Raw genomic sequence first — 21,285 nt, 5'->3', positions numbered from 1 at the left:
TGAGCACACAGACTGTGATGGAGTTCCTGTGGCCCCAGAAGGTAGGTGGGAGTGGGGATGGATGTACCTCCATTCACCAAGCGGGTGTGGGTTATAAGAGTAACAAGAGGAATTTCGCACCTTTTCAGTCTTGCAGGGGTGTCCTTGGGGTTGCTGGCAAGCAGAACCTGTTCTTAAGCCCCTGGAATCTCCAAGAGCGCTGTCTTTCAATATCCAAAATGGTCAAGCCACTTGTGAACATTCAAAATGGCAGCGCCATCTAGACTGGCCAAAGTCTGCAGCTCAGCCCACATTTCTCTTCACCTCTATTTATTCCCCAGCCACCAGAGCAGTCCTCCCATGCAGTCCCTGGCTAGCATGGCTGATTTTTAGGTTAATTCCGCCACTTGGCATTCTCAAAGTTGTCTGTGCCGTGCCGTCAGGATCGCTGCCAGACCGCAGCTCCATCTGTCTCCTTTTTTGGTATTTTCATGCAAATTCTTCTGCTAGTTGGGGTTTCGTCCACTTCTATATGCTTCCCTTCAAGGTTCAGTGGTCCAGGATTATCTTCTGTGTCTGTGTTAATTGGTTTCCCTTTTCTTTGTTGAAGAGGGTCTGTGCAGTTTTTCTGCCTAGTCCGCCATCTTACCGGAACTCTTACGCTTTTTCTTATATAAGTCCTTCATGGCCCTGATTAGGTATATTTCTAGGTATTTTATCCTTTGAGTGAGCAATTGTAAATGATATTGATTTCTTGATTTTTTTTCTTAGTCCTCCTTGTTAGTGTGAAAGAACCTAACTGATTTTTTGTGTGATTTTTTTACCTTGCCACTTTGCTGAATCTTCTATTAGGTTCCAGTCATTTTCTTATGAAATTTCTGAGATTTTCTATGTATAGGATGATGTCATCTGTAAATAAGGATAGTTGTACTTCTTCCTGTCAATTTGGATAATGTGTATTTTCCTTTTTTGCCTTACTGCTTTAGCTATGAGTTCTAATACAATATTGAATAATAGTGGTAATAAAAGGCATCCTAGTCTCATTCCTGTTCTGCAGGTGAATGCTCTCAATTTCTGTCCATTAAGAATAATCTTTGCTATTGCTTTTTCATATACACTCTTATGTTGAGGAATGTCACTTCTATTCCTAGTTTGCTGAGATTTTATCAGGAAAGAGTGTTGGGTTTTTATCAAATGATTTTTCTGTGTCAACGGACATGATCAATGTGATTATTTCATAGATATGAAACACATGATAATGTTCCACTCTGAATGTGTCTCACTCAACTCTCTGAGTGCGGCACCATTGCCTATTACCTACTTGGTTCAAAATCCAACACACAAGAGATTTAGTAGCTATGCAATGTATACACTGCCCTTGCTTCTACTAGCCATAACTGAACCATTTTGACCTAGGGTTCAATGACCTGGATTCTTTTCCTTTGTTTTATTTATGTGGTAAATCATGTTGATTGATTTCCTTATGTTGAACCATGTTGCATCTCTGGTATGAATCTCACTTGATAATGATATTATACACACACACACACATATATGTATTTTTTAATACCCTGTTGAATTCTGTTGTCTAGAATTTTGTTGAGAATTTTTAGGTCTAAAACAAGCCTCCAGGAATAAACATAATATCCATTTAGATGTTTCAACAAATGAATATGTTCTAGAAGTACTAATTTATGCCATGAAATCTGGAAGACAGCTACCTTGCCAACCAAATAGAGGAGATTCTATTTCTGCCCATTACAAAGAAAGGTGATTCAACAGAACAGAAAATTACTGAACAATATCATTACTATTACATGCAACTTAATTTTCACTGAAGATAATTTAAAAGTGATTGTTGCAGTACATATTGACAGGGAACTGCCAGAAATTCAAGCTGGATTCAGAGGAGTGTGTGGAATGAGTGATATCATTGCTCATGTCAAATAGATCTTGGCTACAAGCAAAGAATACCAAAAAGATGCTGACCTATGTTTTATTGACTAAGAAAAGGCATTTGACTGTGCTCGTGAGAAACCTGCATATAGACCCAGAGGCAGTCATTCAAACAAAGCAAGGGGATACAAAGGATAAAGTGTTGTTGTATACTTTCACCATACTTATTCAATCTGTATGCTGAGCAAACAGTCCAAGAGGGTGGGCTCTAAGACGAAGAATGTGGCATCAGGATTGAAGGAAGACTCATTAATGACCTGAGATACACAGATGACAAAACTTTCTTGCTTAAAGGGAAGAAAACTTGAAGCACTTCCTGATGAAGATCAAAGACTACAGCCTTCAGTATTGATTACATCACAACAAAAAGAAAACAAAAACACTCACAAATGGACCAATAAGCAACATCACAATAAATGAAGAAAATATTAAAGGTGTCAAGGATTTCATTTTACTTGGATCTACAATCAATGCCCATGGAAGCAGCAGTCAAGAATCAGATCACATATTGTACTGGGCAAATCTGCTGCAAAAGACCTCTTTAAAGTGTTTAAGGCAAAGATGTCACTTTGAAGAGGAAGGTGTGCCTGACCAAGGCTATGTTATTTTCAATAGCCTCATATGCACTGACAGCTTGACAATGAATAAGGAAAATCACAGAAGAATTGATGCATTTCATTGGTGGTTCTGGCAAAGAATACTGAATATATCATTGACTACTAGAGAAACAAATCTGTCTGGAGGAAGTAGAGCTGGAATGCTCCTTAGAAGTGAGAATGGCTAGACATCATCTCTCAACATGTTGGTCATGTTGAGCATGTACCAGTCTCTGGAGAAGAATATAGCATGCTTAGCAAAGGACAGGGTCAGCGAAAATGAGAAAGATCCTCAATGAGATGGATGGACACAGTGGTACAACAATGGGTTCTGACATACCAACAATTATGTGCAAGGTGCAGGACCAGGTAATGTTTCATTCTGTTATACTCAGTGTTAACTATAAGTTTGAAACTGACCCTACAATGCTTAAAAACATAATTATAAGGGATACCAATCTGAAATAATTTGATTAAATAATGGGCAGAAGACATGAATAGACACTTCACCAAAGAGGGTATTCAGGCAGCCAACAAATACATGAAGGAATGTTCACGATCATTAGCCATCAGAGAGATGTAAATCAAAACAACAATGAGATACCATCTTGCCTCAGCACTAGTAGCAAAGTTCAACAAGACAGAAAATAATGAGTGCTGGTGAGGATGTGGAGAGAATGGAGCTCTCATCCACTGCTGGTGGGACTGCCAAATGATATAACCACTATAGGAAGCAGTATGGCGATTCCTTAAAAAGTTCGAAGTAGAAATGCCATTTGACCCAGCAACTCCATTACTAGATATATATCCTAAAGAAGTGAGAGCCAGGACAAGAACAGATATATGCACACCATGTTCACTGCATCACTATTTACAATAGCCAAAAGATGGAAACAGCCTAGGTGCCTATCAACAGAATGGATAATCATACTATCGTACACATACACAATGGAATACCATGAAACCCTAAAGAGTAACACAGAATCTGCACAACACTGCATAACGTGAATGAACTTAGAGGATATTATGCTGAGTGAAATAAGTCAATCACAGAAGGACAAATATTACATTAGTTCGTTACTGTAAAAAGTCAAGAAAGGTTTATAAATGGAAGGAAATTTTCTTTCCATTTATAAATGGAAAGGGAAGGGACACTGCCAGATAGGGAGAGACAGGTATTGATTTGGGTGAAGGGAAGGGCAATATACCAAATGTAAGTGATCAACACTGTGGTACTCAGGAAGAGGAAGACAGAGAGAGGTGCGTGGGAGGTACAGACAACAAAGATGAAACCTTTTGCACGTTCAGTACTGTGTTGTCAGTGATGGCAAACAATGATAGGGAGTGTGCCCATGACCATGTAAAGGGATAGCAGACAATGTTTTACAAGTATATTTGTATGTTCTGTAAGAATTCCCAGGTATATAGTAGACCTGACAAGGGACAAGGTTGTAGTCACTTCTTGGCCATAGCCAGCTACCCAGAAGGAGTGAGCAGCTGGACCTGTGGGCTTGGAAACGTGGTCGCAGGGGACATCAAGCTCAATTGGCATAACATACTACACAAAAACATTGTTTCACATCCTACTTTGGAGAGCAGCGACTGGGATCTTAAAAGCTTGCAAGCAGCTGTCTAGATGCAACAATAGTTCTCTCCTCGTCCAGAGCAAAGAATAATGACGAAAACTGTAGACACCTAACATATGGTCTATCCTGAAGAACGTCCCATGTGCAATAGAAAAGAATGTATATTGCACTGCTGTTGAGTGAAGTGCTCTGTAGATGTCTGTAAGGTCAAGATGGTGGATTGTATTCTTTAATTCTACTGTGTCTTTGTTGAGTTTCTTTTCAGTTCTATCTGTGACTGAAAGTGGTGTATTAAAGTCTCCTACTATGACTGTGGAGTCATCCTTTTGTTTTTTCAGTTCTGTTAGAGTCTAATTTATGTATTCTGGGGCTCTTTCACTGGGTGCACAGGTATTTATTATTGTTATGGCCTCTTGTTCAATTGATCCTTTAATCATTATATAATGTCCTTCCTTGTCTATTTGGTAGTTTTTCTCTTAAAGTCAATTTTATTAGAAATTAATATTGCCACTCCTACTCTTCTATGGTTGCCATTTGCTTAATATATCTTTTTCCAACCTTTAACTTTTAGTGTATTTTGTCTTTGTCTCTAAAGTGTGTCTCTTGTAGACATACTATTATTATTGTGTTTTAGGTGCAAATTTACAGAGTAGAGTTTGTTTTACATTTAATATTTCATGTACTTTTGGTTTCACTCCCCAGTTACCATCCCCAATCCTAAGCCACTCTCTTCCCCTCGCTGCCCAGTAACACCCCCTCATGTCCCTCACAGTCACACACTACTGTGTGTCCCGCATTTCCTGCATGTGAACGTTGCCCCTCTCGTGCCCCGTGATCAATTGCTCCAAGGGATGCATCTCCACAGAGTATGTGGATGTGTCATCCTAGGTTGAGTAGTCTGCATGTACGTCTTATTTACTAATGGGTTGAGAGCCAGCCCCTGAGAGTCAGTTTTGTTTCAGGCCCGAAGCGATCCCAGGGCCACAGTATTGGGGGTCCCACCAGACTCCATCTGACCAGTAATTCTAGTCATTATTGTGTTTTGGGATTTTGTTCCACATATTACCTCCTACTCTATCCAGGATCTCCAGCTTTGATCCTTTCCCGAGTGGCTGGCATGGGTAGCCGGGCACCATCTAGTTTTTCTGCTCTCGTGGTCCATCATGTCCTAGGGCTGATTGCTTCCAAATGCCCTTGGCTTTTTGCACTCCTCTTCCCTTCCAATGATAGGAGACCATTAGCTGCATCTTAGATGGATGGCCACTTGAAAGCTTTTAAGACCCCAGTCACTACCTCATCACTGTAGGTTGTGGAACAAGATTTTTGTGTTATTTTGTTGTGCCAATTGAGTCTGGTGTCCCTCAATACTATGGTCCTGAGTCAGTAGATCTGCTGGATCTCTCTCCCACAGTGTCTGTCTTCTGTGTTATTTGTAAGGATTGTGGGTATTTTCATCACTGGTATCTGCAAGATTAGCCTCAGATGAATCTATCCTTGGTCTAGAGTATAATCCTGTTCACTGACCCCCATCTGATTTTCTCAGATGTTTATGTGTTTATCTGTATCTGTTTATGTGTTTGGTGTTAATGATAATGCAGTATTGCAGATACACTGGTATTAGCCTCTTGGAGACAGCATATTGATGGGTTATGTTTTCTTATCCAGTCTGAAACTCTTTGTCTCTTGAGTGGTGCATTTAATCCATTGACATTCAGTGTAATTACAACAAGTATGAATATGTTGCTGTCATTTTGTTATGTGCTTTTTGTGGTGTTGCTGATTTCGTTGTTCCATATAATTTTCTGTGCTGAGCTCATTTTGTTTATGAATGACGTTATTACTTCCTTCATTGCTATTGTTTCAGTATTTGCTAAATATCTGTGCTTGTCCCCTTTTTTATTTTGATGTGAAGGGTTACCATTTTTCTTTGAGGTCACCCTGTGATTTATAAATTTCTTCCCAAGTTTAGAACTGTCCATTCCATCTTGCAACTCTCTTGAGTTCCTCATCATTTACAAGTTCATTAACCACATAATTTCCCCCCTCTTTTTTGTTTGTAATTGTCCTCATTTGCCAGCTGATGTCTCTGGGTTCCCTGTTTACAACCTTGTAGGCTTATTTACTTTGGATACTTCCATAGCTGCGTTGGTTTCTAGGTTATGTCATCATGTATTAATGGTCAGTTGTTGTTTGCTGTCATTGGTTCTCTGTCCAAAAGACTCCCTTTAGAATCTCTTGAAAGGCTGGTCTGGTTTTAACAAATTCCCTTAATTTCTGTTTATCTAGAAATCTCCTAACTTCACTACCATATTTGAGGGACAATTTTGCTGGGTATATAATTCTTGATTAGAAATTTTTTTCTCAGTTTTTATATCCCATTGTCTTCTTGCCTACATGGTTTCTGCTGAGAAATCCGAGCTTAGTCATTGGTTGCCCCTTGTAGGTAACTTTTTGTTTTTCCCATGCTGCTTTCAGGATTCCTTCTTTGTCTTTGGTTTTGGTGTGTTTCATGATGATATGTCCTAGTAATTTTCTTTTGGGGTCTATTCCGTTTGAGGTTTGCTGGACTTCTTGAATGGTTATATTTTCATCTTTCATCATACCAGGGAAGTTCTCTTCCAACAAATCTTGGACAATTTTTCTCTGTGGCTTTATTTGTCTATTCTGGTTCTGGAATTCTGATTACACAGGTTATTCCTTTTGATGGTATCCCAAATGAATCTTAGGCTTTCTTCATTTTGTTTTGATCTTTTTTCTGACTGACCCCTTTCCAAAGAAGTATTGAAGTATTTGTCTTCAACCTCACTAATTCTGTCTTCCATTGATTCAATTCTACTTCGTTGTCTGTTCAATGTGTATTTCTGAAAATGTAGTATTAATCTTCTGGATTTCTATCTATAGATTTTGTATCATTTCTAATTTTTCATTTATTTTGTCATTTTATTCCTGTATTGTCTTTTGACATTGTTCTAGGGTTTCTGTGTTTTCCTCAATTCTGTCACTATTTTCATTGATCTGTCTCTCAATCTATTAACCAAATGCAAACTAAAGACACTGCTGTTGAGTCGGATCCAATTCATAGTTACCTCTCTTTGGTTTTCCCAAGTGGTATCACTATTGGAAGTAAATTGCCCAACTTCCTTCCCGGAGCAGCTGGTGGGTTTGAACTGCCAGCTTTCTGGTTAGAAGTCAAATGCCTTAGGCACTATGCCACCAGAGTTCCCTCAACCTAATCCATTGAAGGTACCTAAAAATAATTATTTTGAATTCCTTATCACGGAGTTCCAATGCTTCTTCCTCAGAGATGTGTTTTGGTTCTGTATCCTGGTCCCTGTTTCTCCTGCTTTACTTTGCTTCTTTGTTTGGACTATACTGCTCTGTAGTCTCTGAGACATTGTGACGTTTTTGTGTTTATATGTAACGGTGATAGTATGTTGGAGTGATTTGCCCAAGATTTTTGTTTTCTTTATATGTTATCTAAGTAAGCAGGGTACTGTGCTCTTATATTCACTAGCTGGCAACATTTACACACTCACTACCTATCTCCTTTCCCATTGTCAGCCTCCTCTATGTCCCTGCCATCCTTGGAAGCAAAGCCTATTCTTAGGTCCCTGGAATCCGAATGAGAATGCTATCAGTTTAAATATCCAAGATGGCTACCTCTTGCAAACATTCAAAACGGCTGCACCCTCAGTCACTTTAAATATCCAAAATGGCTACTGCTTATAAACATTCATTATGGCTGCACCTGCAGTCATTTTAAATATCCAAAATGGCTGCCACTTGTAAACAATCAAATGGTTGCGCCCTCTGGAGAGCCGAAAGTCCACAGCTCAGGCTGTCTTCCTCTTTGCTGTTTCCCTTCCTAGTCATCGTCTCCCAGCACAGTTGTCCCTGCAGCCTCTAGTGACCAGGGATGATCTTCGGTCATTCTCAGGTCCCAACACCACTTGGAAACATTCAGGCTGTTGGTGCCATTGGAGTATCTGACAGTCCGCAGCTCTGTCCATCTCCGTGCTGTTTTCATTTAGGTTCTTCTACTAGTTGGTGCCTAATCTACTTCTGTGTACTTCCTTTTAGAGCTCAGGGCTCCAGGATTATCTTCTGTATCTGTCAACTGGTTTCTCTTTTCTTTGTTGAAGAGGGTCTGTGTAGCTTGTATGCCTATTCCACTATCTTACTGGAATTCCTGAATCTTTTTGTCCATTTTCTTCTTCTTTGATGTGTGCCTTTACTGCAATAAATTCTCCTCTGAGCACTGCTTTTGCTGTTTCTCAAAGGTTTTGGTATGCTGCATCTTCATTCTCAATTGATTCTAAGAATTTTTAAAATTAATTTTTCATTTCACCTATCTACCTGATAGTTTTTAACTAAGGTGTTGTTCAGTTTCCACATATTTATTTCCTTGTTCTTTGTTACTGATTTCCAGATTTATAGTGTTATGTTCAGAGAAGATGCTTTGTATTATTTTGATGTTTTTGAATTTATTGAGGCTTGCTCTGTGCCCTAAAATACAATCTTTTCTGGAGAATGATCCATGTGCATTGGAGAAGAATGTGAGCTGTGCTGCTGTTGAGTGGTGTGTTTCATATATGTCTGTGAGGCTCAGTTGGTTGACTGTGTTATGTAGATCTTCTGTACTTTTGTTAAGTTTCTTTCTAGCTGTTGTGTCCATCATTGATAATGGTATATTAAATCGCCTATTAATGCAGAACTGTCTATTTCTTTGCAGTTCTGGCAGTTTGTGTTATGTATTATGGAGCTCTGTTACAGAGTGTATAAATATTTATTATGATTATGTCCTCTTGTTAAACTGAGCCTTTCATTCATTATAGAATACTCTTCTTTGCCTCTTATACCAGATTTTAACTTAAAGTGTATTTTATTGGAGATTATTATTGCCACTCTTGCTCTCTATTGGTTACTTTTTGCTTGATATAGATGTATTTTTTCCATCCCTTGATTTTTTTACCTTTTTATGTCTTTGTGTAAGATGTGTCTCTTGCCATTGTCTCTTGATTGGTGCATTTAAACCATTTACATTCAGTGTGATAATCAACACGTATGCATTTACTGCTGTCATTTCATTATGCTTTTTTTTGTGGTGTTAATTGTTTCTCTGCTTTGCTTAATTTTCTTAGCAGAGTTCTTTCTGTTTATGGATTTTCTTTCTGTATCCTTTGTCACTGTTAATTTTGTGTTTCTCGAGTCTTTTGAATTTTCTCCTTTATTTGCGTGAGTAGATTTATTAATTTTCTTTGTGGTTCCCCTGAAGTATATATTCATCTTTCTAAGTTTGAAAGTCTGTTGTATCTTGGTAGCACTCTGACTTCCTCTCCATACGGAAGTCCTATAACTACAACATCTGTTCCTCCTTTTTGGTTTCAACTTGTTGTAATTTATAGGCTGACATCTCTGATCCCTGTTTTAAGTTTGGAAGGTTTTTGTGAATTCTTTATCTGGGTTGGTATCTAGGTGATGCTGTCATGTATCTTAATCTCACATTGTTTGATGCCATTGATACTTTGTCTGATCTGTTTTTTACAAATTCCCTTAATTTTTGTTTTTCAGGGAATGTCCTAGTTGTACCATGGTATCTGAAAGGCACTTTTGCTGCATATATGGTTCTTGGGTGGCAAGTCTTTTCTTTCAGATTTTTATATATGTCTTCCTATTGCTATCTTGCCTGTATGCGTTCTGCCAAGAAATACGTTCTTAATCTTACTGATGCCCCTTTGTTATTTTGTTTTTTTGACAAGCCCTTAGTTTTTTAAAGTTTGATTATCTTTATGATATGTCCCGGTGATTTTCTTTTTTTTTTAGGTTCTCTCCTCTTTGGAGTTCACTGAGCTTCTTGGATGATAAGTTTTCTGTGAACAGATATTCAAAACATTCTGCTTTTCCCTCCTTGTCATCTGGAGTTCCTATTATGCCTAAATTATTCCTCTTGATCGTGTCCTACGTAACTCTTGGGCTTATGTTTTTCTCTTCCTTTTTCTGATTGTTCATCAAACAAATTAGTATCAAGGGATTTGTCCACTATTTTTCTAATTCTTCATCCACTGCACTTCAATTCTACTTCTATGTACTTCTATTAAGATATTCAGTTTTTAGATTTTATTGTTATTCTTCTGGATTTCTAGTTGTTTTCTGAATGGCTTATAATTATTATAGTAACTGTAATTTTTGCATTTTGTTTATATATTGTTTTCTTCAAATTTTATAGGGTTTTATCTGTGTTTCCCTTGATCTCTTTGAGGATCCCATATATAAGACTTCGAATTCCTTATCAGGTGGTGCTATTACCATTTCTTTCTCAGGATGGCTTTGTGCCATTTTATTTTGATCACATGTTTGAGCCATCTTATTTCTTCATATGATTTATCAACTGCTGTCTCCAAGACAAGGAGCTTTGGTGTTGCAGTAGATAAGGCATTTGGCTGCTAATAAAAAAATTAGTGGTTCGAAACCACCAGCTGCTCTGTGGAAGAAAGATGAGGCAGTCTGCTTCCATAAAGATTTACAGCCATGGAAATGCTATGGGACAGTTCTACTCTGTCCTATAGGGTCACTTTGAGTCAAAATCAACTCATCAGTATTCAGTTTAGCTTTTTTTCTTTTTAGTTTCCAAGGCATTAATGTGTTAATAAATTTATTTATATAATGCTTTACTGATTGTATGCTATATTTGTTTTGTATTGAATTTTCAAATTTGTTCTGATGTCTCCAAAGCTTTGTTTCTTCTCTTTCTCTTTAGAAAGTCTTTCTTTCTATTATTTTAACTGTTGTTCTTTGGTGGTTCTGGTCTATGTGGGACTATGTTGGTTTCTGTTGGCTGGGAGTGATTTCCTCTCACTAGTGAGATGGTGTGTCCCTCACATGTGAGCCCCTTGTGGTTATGCTCATAAGTCTTCCTTTACCAGACTGAGTGGACGTGGCAGAGACTGTTCTTTCTCTGATATGGGTGATGAGTGTTGGGTATTTAGGGTCTCTCCACCGTTCCTGTGGGACAATAAGGTCCTTCTGGTTGATGCTAGCAATTAGTGCATTCTCTAGAGGTTAGGGCAGCAGATCTCCATATCTGCTGTGAGAAAGTGTTACCCAAATGGATGGGGTAGGCTTGCTAGGCATGCATGAACTGGCATCTTAGTAGGTGGTCAGGTATCAAGGAGTTTTAGTCTGAGTGAAGACAGCTTGCCAGAACTGTGTGTGGGATATGTGACACTGCAGTTGGGTGGATGTTTGATAAGGGCACTAGGATTTTCTGCTCATGATTTTGTAGAATTACAAATGGCACCTGTCCGGATGTGACCGGCATTGCGAATGAGGTGAGTGTGTGTCTGGCTAGGTACCAGGGCCTGGGTCCAGGGAGCGTTTGCACCAGTAGCTGGGTTGGATGCTGTATGTGCATATCCCTGGCTGCTGGGTGGTCAGGACCAGGGTGCACAGATCTACAGTCACCAGGTGGGGGCACATGAACTTGCACCACCAGTCCCCAGGCGGGCAGAGCTGTGGGAGCCAAGAAGGGGGAGTCTCACACATCTGGTCACTGGTTTGGCAGTGGGAGTGAACACAGTAATCAGCAGGTTGGCAGTATAGCTCAGAGGTGGGCATAGAAGGCAGAAGCCCTCCAGTCACAGGTCCAACGGTGCCAGAATACACATGTGGGTCCTGAAGTGGAAAGGGTAGTACTGGGATGGGCAAGGAGGCACAAGCTGGCAGTCTGAGATCTGACAGTGCTGGACACACACACCACAGATCACCTGGTGGACAGGCAGTGCAGGGATGGGTATAGCGGGCACAAGCCTCCAGTTACAGATCTGAGGAGCACAGGAGCATGTGCTTCAGATCACTGGGCAGACAGGGTAGATTGGGAATGAGCAAAGGAGGCATGAGTCTCTGGTCCATAGGTATAGAAGTATGCACCAAAAATCATTGGGTTGGGAGGCCATCACTGGTCACTAGGAGGTTTGGGGAGGAGGGAAGAGTGAGTGTGTTCCCCTATTCTCTGGCATGTGTGCCAATGCATTTCCCACAGAGAGCAGATACTGATCACGACCAGGCTCAGACCAAATGCAAGGGGAAGAACATTTCATAGTCCAGACAGGTAGGGGGATCTCTAGCTACCACTCTAATGATTGTCCACTCTGCTAGTGCTACCTGCCCAAATGATCAGGGACCATTATTAGTAAGTAGCTCTTTCCCTATTTTCTAGCTCCCTCCCTACTTTATGGTCGCCTACATTCCTAAAGTTCTTGTCTTCCTTCCTGTACTCTCCTCACCTTGCTTCACTCTGGGTTTGTCTACATACTATCTCTGACTCCTATTGGTGAATTCTGTGAAGTTGCCCTCTTGTACTCCTCACCAGAGAATGCTGCTCACTTTGTCTCAATATGGCTATGTTATGCCGACCTGGCAAGCAGGGTTCCTACAGTCTTTATGTCTCCTCATTCACTGTTCTTATTCAATTTCTTCTTCCCTTTGGTGTTAGATCTAATCCTTCATCCTTTCATTTTGCTGTTCTGGGTTCCCAGATTGCCATCTGTTTCACTTGTTTTCTTATTTTTTTTGCTGTAGGGAGATGGCATGGTATGTGTAACGAAGTCACCATCTTAGATCATCTCCTTGCCGATGTTATTTGCCTTTATCCAATCAATACTATAAACTGAGATTTTTTTAAAAATTCCATATTACTGTGTTTATGTGCTTTATAAATGCATTTTCTTTTTTCAGAATTGTTTATAATTAACAGCTTTCATAATAATCATACTGTTTAATAATTTTACTTAGTTCCTCAGCTCAGTCCTATTTATTTTTATTTTGTGACAACCTTATTCTTAAATTTATTTGTTTTGATCATTTCTAAACAGCTGGGATACTTCTTTAACTATTTATTTTCCTCATAAGAGAAATGTAGTCAGTTAGCTTTCAATTATTTGGACTATTCATTTCTTTTGCCCTCACAAATGAACCAGAAGATCTTTGCTGCTGTATCATGAAATAATAACTTTTTTTTCCCCCTTGAAAACTCCATAAACTCAAAAAACTCACTTCTGTCTAGTCGATTCTGACTCACAGCAACCCTTCCTTGGGTTTCCGAGGGGGTATCTCTACAGAAGTATGTTGCCCAATCTTCCAAGGAGTGGCCAATGGGTTTGAACCACCAGCCTTCTGGTTAGCAGTCAAATGTCTTAGCCATGGACACTGTTTAATTATTCTGGCATTTGCCACTGAGGAGAAGTCTGTTGCCAGCCTGATATTATTTTTTGTTTTGTGCAAATCCTGTTTGTTCTTATGTGGGTCATGCATTTGTAGGAACTTTTCTTAATTCTCAAAATTGAAAACAGTAACAAGATATGCCTTGACTGCAACTTGCTTTTTGTTAATTTTGCATAATACCCAAATCCTTCCTCACTTTAAACTAACTAAACAAATAACAACGATAACAACATAGTTTAATTTGTTGGAATAACAGTCTGTGAAAGAGTAAGGAGAAAGGTGCACTGGGAGACAAACTATGTCTCTCTTAAGACTTTCTTCCTTCTGAATATAGAAGCGGGCTACATTTAGTTTGCGTAATGCTCCCATTTTTAATGTGGGTGTAATAGTCACATCAGAATCTTTATTCAGTGGGCTCTGCTGAGCACCTGGTATACTTTTGAGAAACACTAACAAGAATGAGATTGATCACCCACCATGTGCTATTTCCTACAGCACTTGTGACAAACTGTCAGGGTAGAGGAAGGGAATTATTATTGGATAGTACTGGAAGGGTTCCCTCTCTCTCTCACTTCTCTATTTCACCACATTCAATCAAACAAGTATTGTTTGCCCCATCCTTCAACCTGCTTTCATCCCTGAGCATTTAGAATAAGGACTATTAGCATCTAGCGCTCATAATTTAAGGACTTCTTAGAGTCTAGCATTCATAATTAATTTTTCCTTCATTTTATATGCTTTTTGTCATTTTACCTAGAATCTAGAAGATTTAATTAAACTAATAAATAGGCTTTAGGGACTCAGTGTATGAATTCAACCACAAGCTGTGGCAAAGTTCACCAATTAACAGGTTAAAAATAATAATGGGGGCCAAGTGCATCATATACAAAATGTGTCATCTTCTTGAGCTGAGGTAAAGAATTATTATCAAGTCAAGTGCTAAGATTCAGAAGCCAGCAGAGGGAACATCTCATGCTAAAAATGAAGATTCCTCTTGAAATACGGCAGAGGAAAAATTATCAGTGGGTAAGACATAAAAAATTCTCTCTGAACAGCTCATATTGTAGAGATCAGAAGTTCATGGAAGAATGGAATAAGCTAAAGGTCTGTGTTTTGGTATTACAGGGGGAAAAAAAGCAGAAACTCAGGCAGTCTGACTTCAGAGGCCAAACATTTCAAAAGACAGACTATACTGCCAATCTTATGAACAGTGACATATACTGGATGATTACTTTGCCAAGACTGGTGCCAAGTGCTATAATGATTCAGTCCTTACAACAATCTTGTAGCAGGTATAATTATTATCCCCATTTTACAAGTGAACAGAATGACAGAGAATACATGTAACTTGACCAAAATGACAACTAATGAGTGGTAGAGCAGAGTTACTCGCAGTTAGAAAATGGGAAAAAAAAATAAAAGGAAGTTAACTTATACTCGACAAAGGGAATGTTAGTCACTTGCTGCTCAAAGCGTGGTCCAGGGACCAATACCTTTGGCATTTTAGCATTACATGGGAGCTACAAGAAAATCAGACTCCCAGACCCTACCTCAGAGCTACTTAATTATAATCCGGTTTTTTTTTTTTTTTTTAAATCTTTATATCCATTAAAGTATGAACAGCACTGTGTTTGCCCTATTTGTTGCAGAAGAGAAATAGCACCATCTTAAACTGGTATAAACCTGTGTCAAGGATTGATAGAAATGAACCACATGAGGAAATAAAGCTCGCACGACTAGAAAAATATATCAACACATTCTAAAATATTTCGAAAGGTAATAATGTAATTGTCATTGGATTATCAAAAGTTATTGAAAAGCATGAAGAACTCAAAAGCTCAGCAAATGCAAAGGAGGTGTACATGATGGACCTGGCCTTTCCTGGGCTCCTAATAATACAGGCTGGGAAGCACAAACTATAGTGGCTCACTTCAGAAAATAGAGGAGGATTCTCCAGGTAAAAATAAAACAAGAGCAAAAGGTAAAATTTCACCTAAGAAGTATGAGTTAGAGGAACAAGAAATTTTAGAGGAAGAAGAAACCATAGCAATAAAATGACAGAAATGGCAGCAGAGGAATTTTTTTAAAAAATAAAATAGTGGTTAGGATGCAACTAGGATTATATATATTCAGAAGACGGAGCAGAAGACAGAAAAGGGTACTAAACCATGAACTTTCCCTTACAGAACTGATTATTTTGGTAACTACAGGAACTTTGCTCAAAAGAAAAAGAGTAAAGAATACTAAATGTATCCTTGAATGTTTATACCCTTCATGAATGTTACGTTTTTATACATCTGAAAACAGAAGTAAAATACTATCTCTCATCTATTCCAAACACTTCAGCGGTCCCCGCTATCACTGCTCAACTGACATTTCTGTGATGCATTCCTTGACCACTCCATTTAAGTTGAAATTTTCACTATGCCAGCACTCTGTATCCCTCTTCACTGCTTTATGTTTCCTCCTAGCATTTGCTGCTTTCTAATATACTCTAATATATCAAACCCACTGCCATCAAGTCAATTCCAACTCATAGCAATGCTATAGGACACAGAAGAACTGCCTCATAGGGTTTCCAAGGCTATTAAATCTTTATGGAAGCAGAATGCCACATCTTTCTCCTGTAGAACAGGTGGTGGGTTCAAACCGCTGACTTTTTTGGTTAGCGCTGAATGCTTTAACCACTGCACCACCATAGTTTTGGTTTACTGTTTTTCTATTCCTACACTTGAATAGAAGCTTCACAATAAAAAAACTTCCTATTTTTAATACTGTTTTTGAGAGCTTAGTGCTTAGCATATAGTAGGTACTCAATAAATATTTTCTAAGCTCAGAATGGATTGCTAAAAACACAAGCATCAAAGAGGAAATGGAATGAAAAATTAAGTTTTAAATACGTAAGAAAACTCAAAGCGTAAGCTCCATGAGAAAAGGTATTTTCACCTCTCGAATGTACACATGGATAAAGTGGAATGTTCAATATAATGTAGTGAATTCTACTAATTCTAAGATGCATTTTTCCCCCATATTTTTGCCCCTATGAAGAATATATCTGGTATTTGATGCCACCTTAGAATTCATGTTGTCATGACATAATTTTGCCATTATGCATGTATGGTCATCAAATGGACAGCATGAAAATTAGCAAAAAGGTGTATTAGTGGTTCAAAAGAAGACTCAAGAGACACCAGTAGAGAGCACTTTTTTAGCCTTTGGGAATCAGGAGTCAAAAGTTGCCCAGGTCAGCATAACTGTAAAGCCAGCTTTTGGTTCTTTTGTGATTTCTTTTAAGGAATGCTACATCATTAACATTTCTTATGGCACTGATGACAGAACACTGTAGAAAAACATGGGCATCAATGATTGAGTAGGAAAGCAATCCAGAGGTCAGATTTTGAATGTGAAGTTTTAGATATACCTTAGCCAATTAATTTTACTTACAATTTTTCTTTTTTTTAAATGTATGTACTGGTATGATATATTATAAAAATCTTTTAACTCAAAAGCTCTTTTTCAATAAATATGAAATAAAATTTCTGATTAAGAGAAAGCACTGCATGACTTTGCTGTTACTCTGATCAGTGGTCAGTAATGCTCTTGGTTGGCCATAAGCCTTTCTTTTAAAGCCATAGGAATAAATGTATAATATGTTGTCTGAACACTGTACCTTTAGAGGGAGCTCAAAATATTTCATCCTTTATTGCATTCCATAGGAAAAGAAATGCTGATTAGATAATGAATGCTAAGGATGCATTAGTCAGCCATAGTACTAGGTGCAGCTCTCATGTAAATGGTAAAAAGATCAAATGTTCTTGCATCTATAGGAGAGATTTTGGATCTTTTGTCATTCCCTTCTGGATTTAGTCTATTTTGTCATATACCAGGTACAACAAAAATCTTCATCCTCCTAGTTTGGAAAGGTTACTGTGAAAAGAGAAACTAAGAGTCTAGCCAAAGGAAAATGTAGCAGGGGATAGACATCCTGCTACTGATGTAGGCAAAAAGAATCATTTCATACTGGGGCTGAGATGCACAAGAGGCTTTGAAACCAAAGCCTTGGAAATAAAAAGTGAGTATTTACCCTAGATATACTTAGGAATTTATAAGGGTGGCATCTGCACAGTTTAGTCTAGTAAATGTGGATTTGGAATCAAGGTTATGAATTGCTTAGAAATACAACTGAAAATTATTTCCACCTAATCACTGCACTTCAGCAATCACAAAAACATGAGCTACAAATAACCAATATACTATTTTTAGGAGGAGAATAAAGGCTTGTTTTAAATGTGGACAAAATGTGAAGAAGTAAACTGTTTTACCTGGAATGATCCAAGAATATCCTTTAAGGGCTCTTCATAAAACTCATCTCTTCCAAAGAAAAGCAGCAACTCAAAGAAACTCCTGGAAAAAATAAGTGAATGATAACTTTCATTGCTCTTTTAAGCTTTTGCCCCTCTAAAGATTCCCAAGAGATATACCCACACAAATTAATAGAAATATTTGGCTTTTGAAACACTGTATTAATCATTTAGGATTCATCCAGAAAATGTTAGATGTATTTCTTTGTATTTTTCTAATACTTTTATTAAAATTTTACTGAAACCACTTAAGTTTCAGAACTACAGAATGAAAAAACTGTGACACTACTCAAGCCTTGTAATGTACACAATGTAATAAAATTTAGTGGTATAAAGGTAGCAAAATATTGGCTATATATGGCAAGGATGATCTCTAATGGGCATAGAGTCCAGCTTGACTCTAAATGCACTGCCATTGAGCCAATTCCAACTTATAGATCCCACAGTAGGATTTAGGATTCCCAAAGTTGTAATATTCATAGAAGCAGACTACCACATCTTTCTTTGGGCAGAGCCGCTGGTAGATTCAAACTGTGGACCTTTTGGTTAGCAGCCAAGCACTTAACCACTGTGCAACCAGGGCTCCTAGCTTCACCTCAGTACAATGATGATCTAAAATCTAATTCCTTCCCAGGATGTATAAGACAGAAAATTTCTAATTTCTTCCCAGGATAAAATTGACAGAAAAATGTAAGATGGAGAACCACCACAAAACCCTCAGTATACACGTATATACCAACTATATTAATGGCACATGAGTCCTTAATCTCCAGCCTTACCTTCATTATCCCCCTCAAAAGAGCAATGCCCAAACTGTGTGTTTCTTCATTTTCAAATAAATTATTTGGAAAGTTTTGTTATTAAGTACTTTATGTGCCTTAAAAAGTCTCAGTTCCACATAATAATATGGTCCGTTGGTTAAAGCATTTGGCTGCAAACCAAAAGGTCAGTAGATTCAAACCCACCAGCTGCTGTGTGGGAGAAAGATGAGGCACTGTGCTTCCTTAACGGTTTACAGCCTTGGAAACCCTACGAGGTAGCTCTACTCTGTCCTACAGGGTCACTGTGAGTCAGAACTGGCCTGATGGCAATGGTTTTTAGGTAAAGCTAGCCTATGTACCCATTATAAATCAAAGGGCTCATTTATTTTTTTCTTATAATCATGAACATGGAAAATTATTTAAAATCATTTAACAGTCATGTGAAATTACACAAATAAATCTTCCCTCAATATCTTAAATTTTATCTAGCAGATAATTAGCTAGGATAGTTTTTGCCTTTTGTCAAAATAAATCACTAATAAAGACTCAAAATTTTAAAAGTATAAACTGTAAGAATAAAGTTCTAAAAAAATGATCTATTAAAGACCTACATGTTACACAGTAAGCATACCCCTTAAACTGATATTTTACAAACGCAACTATTTAAAATAGGGTATAAAACAGAACCAAAGCAAAGTAATAAAAATAAATAAACAAACAAACAAACAAATAAATAAATAAGCAAAGTAATAATCTGAAAAGGAATCTTTGCTGATTTCCTTAATTAAAAAGCTTCTACATATACACCAGCGCTCATTTCAGCATTATTCACAATAGCCAAAAGGTGGAAACAATCCAAGTGTCAACAGATGAATGAATGAGCAAAGTATGGTATATCTATACTATAGAATATTAGTATTACACAGCATAAAGAGAAATGAGCCTGTGATATATGCTACAAACAGGATGAAAATTAAAAACAACATGCTGAGTCAGATACAAAAGGGGAAATACTGTACGATCCCCTTACAGCTAGGATAGGAAAATGAATGAAGACCAAAGTTTATTAACAGTTACCAGGGGCTACGCAGTATATGAAGGCAGGCCGTGGTAAGCCTGCGCCAGGAGCAGCGAAAGGCGGGTGGTTTGTGTGTGTGGAGGCAGGCTACAGTAAGCCAGCTCCAGGGGCAGCGGAAGTTGGGTATTTGTGTGCGTGGAGGCAGGCCATGGTAAGCCAGCCCCAGAAGCAGAAGGTGGGTGTCTGTGTGTGAGAAGGCAAGTTGCAGTAAGCCAGCCCAGGAGCAGCGAAGATGGGTGTTTGTGTGCAGGGAGGCAGGCCGTGGTAAGCCAGCCTGGGAGCAGCAGAAGGTGGGTGTTTGCTCCCAGGGGGCAGGCCAGGTAACTGAACAGAGCAGGAAAGACCAGGAAATGAGCAGAGCAGTTTGGCACAGCTAAGAGAGACAAACTTGTCTGTCAGTTTGTGGTACTGTCAGTTGCTTGAGTGTTATATGTTATGAGTGTTGCTTGAGGCTGGAGGCTATGCCACCAGTGTTTCAAATGCCAGTAGGGTACCCATGGTGGACTGGTTTCAACAGAGCTTCCAGACTGAGACAGACTCCAAAGAAGGAAGAGGTCATCCACTTCTCAAAGACTGGCCAGTGAAAACGTTACGAATAGCAGTGAATCTCTGTCTGCTATATACTGGAAAGCTTTATGAATAGCCCTGAAACACTGCAGTACAGTGCCGGAAGATGAGCCCCTCAGGTTGGAAGGCACTCAAAATACGACTGGAGGAGAGCTGCCTCCTCAGAGTAGAGCTAACCTTAAAGATGTGGAGAGAATCAAGCTTTTGGGACCCCCCCATTTGCTGACGTGGCACGTCTCAAGAAGAGAAGAAACAGCTGCAAGCATCCATTAAAAATTGGAACATGGAATATATGAAGTATGAATCTCAGAAAATAGAAAGTTGTCAAAAATGAAATGTAATGCATAAAGATCAATATTCTGGGCATTAGTGAGCTGAAATGGACGGGTTTTAACCATTCCGAATCAGATGATCATACGATCTATTATGCCAGAATGACAAACTGGAGAAGAATGACATGGCATTCATCATTACAAAGAACATATCAAGATCTATCCTGAAGTACAATGCTGTCAGTGATAAGATAGTATCCATACACCTACAAGGAAGACCAGTGAGTAATACTATTATTCAAATTTACACACCAACCACCAAAGCCAAAGAGAAGGAATTTGAAGATTCTACCCACTTCTACAGTCTGAAATTGATCAAAAATGCAATCAAGATGTGTCAATTATCAGTGGTCACTGGAATACAAAAGTTGGAAACAAAGAAGAATCACCAGTAGTTGGGAAATATGGCCTTGTGATAGAATTGATGCTGCAGATCACATTATAGAATTTTGCACGACCAATGACTTATTCATTGCAAATACCTTTTGTCAACAATACAAATGGTGGCTATACACGTGGTCTTTGCCAGACAGAGTACACAGGAATCAGACTGATTACATCTGTGGCAAGAAGCGATAGAGAGAAGCTTAGTATCTTCAGCCAAAACAAGGCCAGGAGGTAACTGTGGAACAGACCATCAACTGCTCATATGCAAGTTCAAGTTGAAACTGAAGACAATTAAAAGAAGTGCATGAGACAAATGCATTAAATGGGGAAGAGAATGTTTGTTTAATAAATGGTGCTGGCAAAACCGGAGATCCATTTGCAGAAAAATGAAACAAGATCTGTACCTCACACCACACACAAAAACAAACTCCAGATGGATCAAGACTTAAATGTGAAACCTAGA

At 38.5% G+C, this 21,285-nt stretch overlaps 1 protein-coding gene across 1 annotated transcript in view; it reads right to left on the bottom strand.

Moving 5' to 3' along the window:
- Positions 1–21,285, bottom strand: part of ZNF654 (zinc finger protein 654) — a 143,111-nt gene that overhangs the window by 73,231 nt on the left and 48,595 nt on the right. The window contains exon 2 of the mRNA XM_007953273.2: positions 17,659–17,740. The gene's annotated coding sequence lies outside the window, so the exon portion shown is untranslated. The remainder of the gene's footprint in view (positions 1–17,658; positions 17,741–21,285) is intronic.

The sequence above is a fragment of the Orycteropus afer genome, unplaced genomic scaffold, assembly GCF_000298275.1.
Source record: "Orycteropus afer afer isolate SDZICR_OR568_19922 unplaced genomic scaffold, OryAfe1.0 scaffold00383, whole genome shotgun sequence".
NCBI classification, from domain to species: Eukaryota; Metazoa; Chordata; class Mammalia; order Tubulidentata; family Orycteropodidae; genus Orycteropus; species Orycteropus afer.
The sequence above is the reverse complement of the archived record's forward strand: the minus strand, read 5'-3'. Positions and strand labels throughout refer to the sequence as shown.